The 7,500-nt window shown below is 34.2% G+C and overlaps 2 long non-coding RNA genes across 2 annotated transcripts in view; one reads left to right on the forward strand and one right to left on the reverse strand.

Annotated features, from left to right (window-relative positions):
* LOC137653089 (uncharacterized) overlaps positions 1-7,500 on the forward strand; it is a 587,775-nt gene that overhangs the window by 536,411 nt on the left and 43,864 nt on the right. The window lies entirely within an intron of this gene.
* LOC137653088 (uncharacterized) lies at positions 3,701-6,371 on the reverse strand. Its single transcript, XR_011046382.1, has 2 exons — positions 5,257-6,371; positions 3,701-5,060 (listed from the first exon to the last, which is right to left on the reverse strand). It is a non-coding gene; the product is annotated as an uncharacterized lncRNA (long non-coding RNA).

Raw genomic sequence — 7,500 nt, forward strand, 5'->3', positions numbered from 1 at the left:
ACATGTATATCCATATAATATATAAATGTATATATATATATCCATACTGTAAACACAAATACATGAATATGTATACATTCATGGTAAGATAGATAGATTTATATATGTCTGTCTGTCTATCTACCTACACACACACACACACACACATATATATATATATATATATATATATCCTCACTTATTGCAATATGAAGTTGAAATAACTTGAAAAGCAACACAATGGAATCAGAGGTAAAGTAGAAAGCTATAAAGTAGGTGTACCTTTGTGGTCTAGGGACTAAGGGACAGATACTGCAAAGAACCCTCTAGAAATGCCTACAGTTAACCGCCTGAGATGCAATAATGGTACTAGCCTCTTAAGGGAAGGCTGCTAAAAGATATAAGAACTAGCACTTGCTGTTTAACTTATTTGCTAAAGGAAATAGGGATATTTCCATAAAAAAAGTCAGTCTAGGCCTATGGTGACTTTACGTAGTTGAGGTTTGGCTGAAGGAGGTGTTCCTTCTCTGGGAATAATAGTTATTCCTCCAAGGTTTCCTACCGTCTAAGTTTATGCACGCATGTACGTACATACATGAATAATATATTCCTACCAAAATAATTAATAGACAACCAACTTCACCACCAACTCCACCAACACACCGCTTCTACGAATACACCACCAACACTCTCACCAAACGACACCATTACTCTGCCCTTCATCTTCGCCAATACGATATTCTTATCTCTTATTTTATGAAAATGAACATAAAAACAATTAGTTTTAGTTACAAGACCTAATATGATCCTCCCTCTACCCCTCCATCATCACCAACAGACCACCAACACTTCGCCAACTCTACGAATACACCACCAGCCTTTGCCACCAACACTCCACCAACACCCACAATTACTTCAATATTTCTTATCGTTTATTTTATAAAGATTGACATGAAAGTAATTACTTTTAAATACGAAACATGAATAGAAATCTTATTTGACATTTAAGCAAATCAAAAGCAAATTCGCCATCTTCATATTTTGAATCTGTGGGAGAAAACTCGTTAAAGTTCGGCTCAGTTGACTCGATGGAACGATCTGAATCAGCTGATCTGATAAAAAATAAAACATCCCGTCACTGCCGTCAGTGTTGCTTTGAGTGTGAATGAGTGTATTTGTACGCGCGCTGTTTATTTTATTTATCTCGTTTCGTATATGAAATAAATAAAAGACTCTTTTAACCTGCAGCGATACACCATTGTGAAAATGTAAGTACACCATTTGATTTCCATGTGTAGTATGTCGATTAATATTGTTCTATGGATGTTTCCTTGTATGTGTAGATGATTTGTACTTCGCGGGTTCGAGTGGGGAATGTGAAGCCAGATGTTATTCTGATATTTCGTAGTTTTACGTAACTTATTTCAAAAATATGAGCTTGCTGTAGTAGCGTCGAGTATAATTCATACTCCAATATGTCGTTTAGTTAAATATTTATCAAATAATAATTGCCATGAAAGATTAATTTAATTTCTTATCAGAGAAGATATATATATATATATATATATATACATATATATACATATACATACATGTATATGTATATGTATATATATATATATATATATACATATATATACATATACATACATGTATATGTATATGTATATATATATATATATATATATACACGCACACAAAACACAGCCTGGCCTTAGTGTGTCATATTCTTTGAGGTTATATATAAAAATTTTGACAGACTGAAATGGCATTTGGAGTGATATAACCTGAAGAGAATTAACCTGTTGTTCACTTAAATGAATGGTCAACATTTTATAAGTGTATATCATTTTTCGTTCGTTGAAATGCAAAGTGACGGACATACCTTGGCTCAGTGACGATTGTAGACCTGCTTTTTATGAGAAACTGTTGACTTTCATCTCTTTTGGAAGGATAACAGATCAGATTTGTCTCTGTAGTTATTCCATCATATCCAGGGGCTTTTCATAGTTTTTTTTTTTTTTTTTTTTTTTTTTTAAGAATAGCTTCGACTTCAAACACAGAACTCATTCATGCGCACTTTGTCACCATTTTCAGATATTTCAATCAAATTATTCCCTGAGTATCTTCTATTTATGACCCGACTAAAGCGTTACATTCAACGTTGCCTTTCTTCTTCTTCTGTTATAACAGATCCATCTCTCTTTTTAATGGGTATATGTTTCTTATTCTTTGCCCCTATAGAGAATTTTTAACTCAGTGATTCTTACACCATTGCCACACCCTGAATTCACATCTTTGTCAGCCCCATCTGCTTTTGTGTCTAAGTATTCTTTCGAGTCATTCCTGACTTTTCTTTTGACTTAACTATCAATACTGGAATACTTAGCATGTTATACCTTGTAAATTTCATTACTTCCTCGGAAACTTTCAACAATCAAGGTCTTTTTATAGTATCCCATTATTTAATATCCACGGTATTCTTGTAACACTGTCTCAAAACTTCACTACCAACAGACTGGTGTGTTCTAAATATCACACCATTCTTCAGTATGTATATTTACTATGGGAAAAATCTTACTATAATATTTATTCAATATAATAACTTGTTCCAGAACCAAAGTTCCAGATATATTTACTATTAACTAGTTTCCAGTTCCATCCATTGGGAAATTAAAGAAAACCCCTAATAGTCTTTTAACTGATATGGAGCGCCATTCTCTCTCCCAGAAGATAGCAACCACTTCCCTCCATCTAAGGCTTTTTTCGATACCAGTCAGTTTTTCAATGAGTACATACATATCCAGGCCATATTTTACAATAACTGCCAAACGCTGCTCTGATTTCCCCATCATAATAAAATTTGACTGGTAATTTCCATGAAGCTAAGCTTTCTAATTTTCAAACAAACTTATTCACTAGAAGAGAGATTCTTCGCACCCTTCTCCCACTCAAGGGCTGCATGGGATTAAGGGTCATTTCGACCATCTAAGACCACTGAAGGCCACTGACCCTCTCCCGCTAACTCTCCAGCAGGTTTGCTGAAAACCTTTGAGAAAAGTTCTCACGAGTAAAGAATGAAGTGTGCATAGATATACAGATGTACACTTACGAACATATATGTATATATACATGTATATAATTTGTATTTTTACTCTTCTGGTAACAATGAGTAGAGACTGTCTTCTAATAAGATTTAGTACATAAAGGAGACAAAAGCCTGAAGTTTATATAATTTGTATTTTTACTCTTCTGGTAACAATGAGTAGAGAGACTCTTCTAATAAGATTTAGTACATAAAGGAGACAAGAACCTGAAGTTAAACCATCTTTTTATTTGAAAAACAGAACTAATACCAAAACGAAACCAAACTGCTCAACTATTAGAACAAACTTCAAAAATACTATTAAAACAAATTAAAACTTAAGGAGCAAACTGTACACCAGCAGAAATGACAAACTAACAGTTCAAACAATCATAGTAAATTTCATAGAGAATGCATAAGGGGGAACAATTAAGAAACCAGAGTTATCAATATTTCATAACTTCCTCCTCCTTAATAGGGGACAGTATTATGGATCCAAATAAAATATGATGCAAGAATCTTAATACACCAAGAATTATATACAGAAACAAACTGACATCTTTAATGTGTCTGCAATAAAGTTATATTTTTATATGCAATATCCCAATGTTATAGTCCTGAGGGTCACAGTTTGAATTTAATTGGTTTTAAATTTTATTTACTAAAGAAAATGGATTAGTCAGAAAAACTTCATAAAGAAATTTATTATTTATACATTAAAAATAAAATAAATGTCAAAAATATGAAGGAAAGCCCAAGCCTTCTCCACTATACTCTAGGAACTGGGGAGGCTTCAGAATTTTAAGCACTAAAAACTGTGAGAACTAAATTGCTAGTCTGCAACAAGACTGTTCCTACACCCACATTGTTATAAACAGCTTGTCGAATTCAGGTGCCTTCAACAGACTTCAAAAAAGCTTTTGATACCTTCAAAAGTTGAAATAATCTTGTGTCCACTTCAGTCGATCTTAGAGCTAATAAAAACCTAGGCGCAGCAACAATCTTCTGTCCACTTCAGTCGATCTTAGAGCTGATAAAAACGTAGGCGCAGCAACAATCTTCTGTCCACTTCAGTCGATCTTAGAGCTGATAAAAACGTAGGCGCAGCAACAATCTTCTGTCCACTTCAGTCGATCTTAGAGCTGATAAAAACGTAGGCGCAGCAACAATCTTCTGTCCACTTCAGTCGATCTTAGAGCTGATAAAAACGTAGGCGCAGCAACAATCTTCTGTCCACTTCAGTCGATCTTAGAGCTGATAAAAACGTAGGCGCAGCAACAATCTTCTGTCCACTTCAGTCGATCTTAGAGCTGATAAAAACGTAGGCGCAGCAACAATCTTCTGTCCACTTCAGTCGATCTTAGAGCTGATAAAAACGTAGGCGCAGCAACAATCTTCTGTCCACTTCAGTCGATCTTAGAGCTGATAAAAACGTAGGTGCAGCAACAATCTTCTTTCCACTTCAGTCGATCTTAGAGCTGATAAAAATCTAGGTGCAGCAACAATCTTCTGTCCACTTCAGTCGATCTTAGAGCTGATAAAAGTCTAGGTGCAGCAACAGTCTTCTGTCCACTTCAGTCGATCTTAGAGCTGATAAAAACCTAGGCGCAGCAACAATCTTCTGTCCACTTCAGTCGATCTTAGAGCTGATAAAAATGTAGGCGCAGCAACAATCTTCTGTCCACTTCAGTCGATCTTAGAGCTGATAAAAATCTAGGTGCAGCAACTTCAGAGATATTCGAACAGGACCTCCGATTAATCTAGCCATACCAATAACACCATCCACTGCAGTGTTTATTGGAGGAGGCAATTCTTTGTGGCATGTAACGTCAGCATCCTTTGGTGCAATCATTCCGCTCCTAACATAAGCCAAGTTACCTTTAGTATTTTTTTTTCTGGAAGATTGAGCATTCTTACTTTAAAGGGAAGAAACAGGTCCCTAGATAACCTTCATCCCGTACTTTGTGTGCAACAGAGTTATGACATACTTTCTCGTCTGAAAAAGAAATTGAACGTTGAAAGGTTGCAACAGCATTTGTAATTTCAAAGGAAAGTACAGTATTTAAATACCTACAGATTTCAGAAAGGCAGAAACTAAGCAATTTCTGTCATTAATACTTTATATAGTTGTAATATTAAAAATTTGGCATTTCCAACACCAATTATATAAATTCTTGACAAAGACACTTAACTGGTTTTGGACGATGATGCAGGATGAGACCCAGATGGTGTCACTGTTCTGCCAACTCATTCCTTGTAAGAAACTAGTTAGAAGTTCCATTGCTTCAGTCTTTTTAAGAAGGTAATTGTCTGGTCACCTTCCGACAGACTGGATTACTCCCAGGCTTCAATACCAAATGTGAAACCACTGGTGAAGGTAGCGGTAAATCCGAAATAAAATTAATCAAACTCAATAACAGAATAACTGCTACGCTGGGCGACCTGGTAAATGTATTAAACGTCCTGCAAGATTAGGTCAGAATTACAGTCTTTCTCCTATGGTAGTAAGAATTTAATTCCATCTTCATAGAAATTCTTTAGGAGATTCGCATCAACTAGTCTATGGTTAAAAATCTTCCAGGTGTGTAGTGTTAATTAAAAACAACTTTCATATTATAAAGTCTGCAAGGTTTAATGGGATACCTCTTCCAAATGCTAAAAGACTATTCTCTGCTTAAGTGTTAAGAGCCGATTTGACCCACTTGTCAAAATTGTTAATCAAAGTATGAGCATATTAGACACTTGTTACTTTATAAGAGTCACGAATATTACTTCTATAATATTCATTGATTAGCTTTTACTTCTTACAAGCAGCCTCCTAGGTTCATAATAAACATAGTTAAATAGTTGAAGACTAATAGGTAATTCGACCCTAACCCCTCGAAACACTGAACTGAAGGGAGTTTATTTTCTGGGCTACTACAAATTCTATACAAATAAGCCATGTAAATTCAAATACCAAACACCACCTTCCAAAAATAAAAAATGCTAATAAAATACAGTAAAACCATAAAATAAAATTTCTTACCGAGACAACTTGCAAAATTCTTAGAGAGTAATCCTTGTACCAACCGTGTTTCACACAATTGTACATAATTTCTTTTGTTTATATTATGCTTGTATCTTCGCTCCTCCCTCGCACTAAATCGAACATGAAAATTCCTGTCTGGTTTTTCCTCTGTAATATTGTCTGTCTTGTGAACTTGTTATGTCCTGTTGCCTTGAGGTTTTGTATATAAGGAGAGTGTTCCACAATAATATAACTCAGTCGTTTCCAATCTGCCTTTGAGTTCACACCCTTACTCGGCGCCGTCACATCCTTAACACTTCCACAAAACAAGTGAAACTAAAGTTAATATTAATTCTAACTTCCAAAGAAGACTAAACTTCACTCCAGCAAGGAGAACTAAATACAAACAAAATCACTGTTCAAACAAGGATTACAGAGTAAATGCTATGGAAGTACAGTTAAGGGGGAACTACACGAAAAAGACAAAATAAATATTACTTGACATTATCAAGCTAGCATAACATTGTGTATACAGTATATATATATATATATATATAAGTATATATATATATATATATATATGTATACACATATATATATACATATATATATATATATATATACATATATATATATATATATATATCCAATAGCTCATCTTATACCCTTTACATTTTTTCTATTTTTGCTGGTCAGTTAACCGACCAACAGTGATTTGATTTATGTCAAACTTTTGTCAATATATTTATAACTGAATAACGGATAATATAGGTTAGCCCAATTGTGAGACCATATGTAAATTATTATTTCTTATTTCATTTGATTTCTCAAATTTTCTATCAATTTATGGTACATTCTAAAGAGTAATGAACCCAAAAACTGAATGTTCCTTTAAAGGAACATGATGGAGCCACATGCAGCAGACATTGCCTTCATTTTCATATCTATTGGATTACCTTAGGACCATATAGCATACCTAATGTCGTTTTATATAATGCCCAACAAGAACTTGGTTATATGATAAATACCCTAACCTGATAGTTACCTAAAGACCTTAAAGAATATTAGATAGCCTTACCTAACCTAACCAAACCTAGGCTACCTTGAAAAAGTATATTTTACCCAGATAAACTTATATAACTAAGCATACCTAACCTAACTAAACCTAGGCTACCTTAAAATAGGATATTTTTACCCAGATATACTTATACAACTAGGCATACCTAACCTAACTAAACCTAGGCTACCTTAAAATAGGATATTTTTACTCAGATATACTTATATAACTAGGCATACCTAACCTAACTAAACCTTAGCTTCCTTAAAATAGGATATTTTTACTCAGATATACTTATATAACTAGGCATATCTAACCTAACCAGACCTAAGCTAACCTAAGTGAAATAGGATATTATTGCCTAGATTT

This window comes from Palaemon carinicauda, chromosome 14 (assembly GCF_036898095.1).
Source record: "Palaemon carinicauda isolate YSFRI2023 chromosome 14, ASM3689809v2, whole genome shotgun sequence".
NCBI lineage: Eukaryota > Metazoa > Arthropoda > Malacostraca > Decapoda > Palaemonidae > Palaemon > Palaemon carinicauda.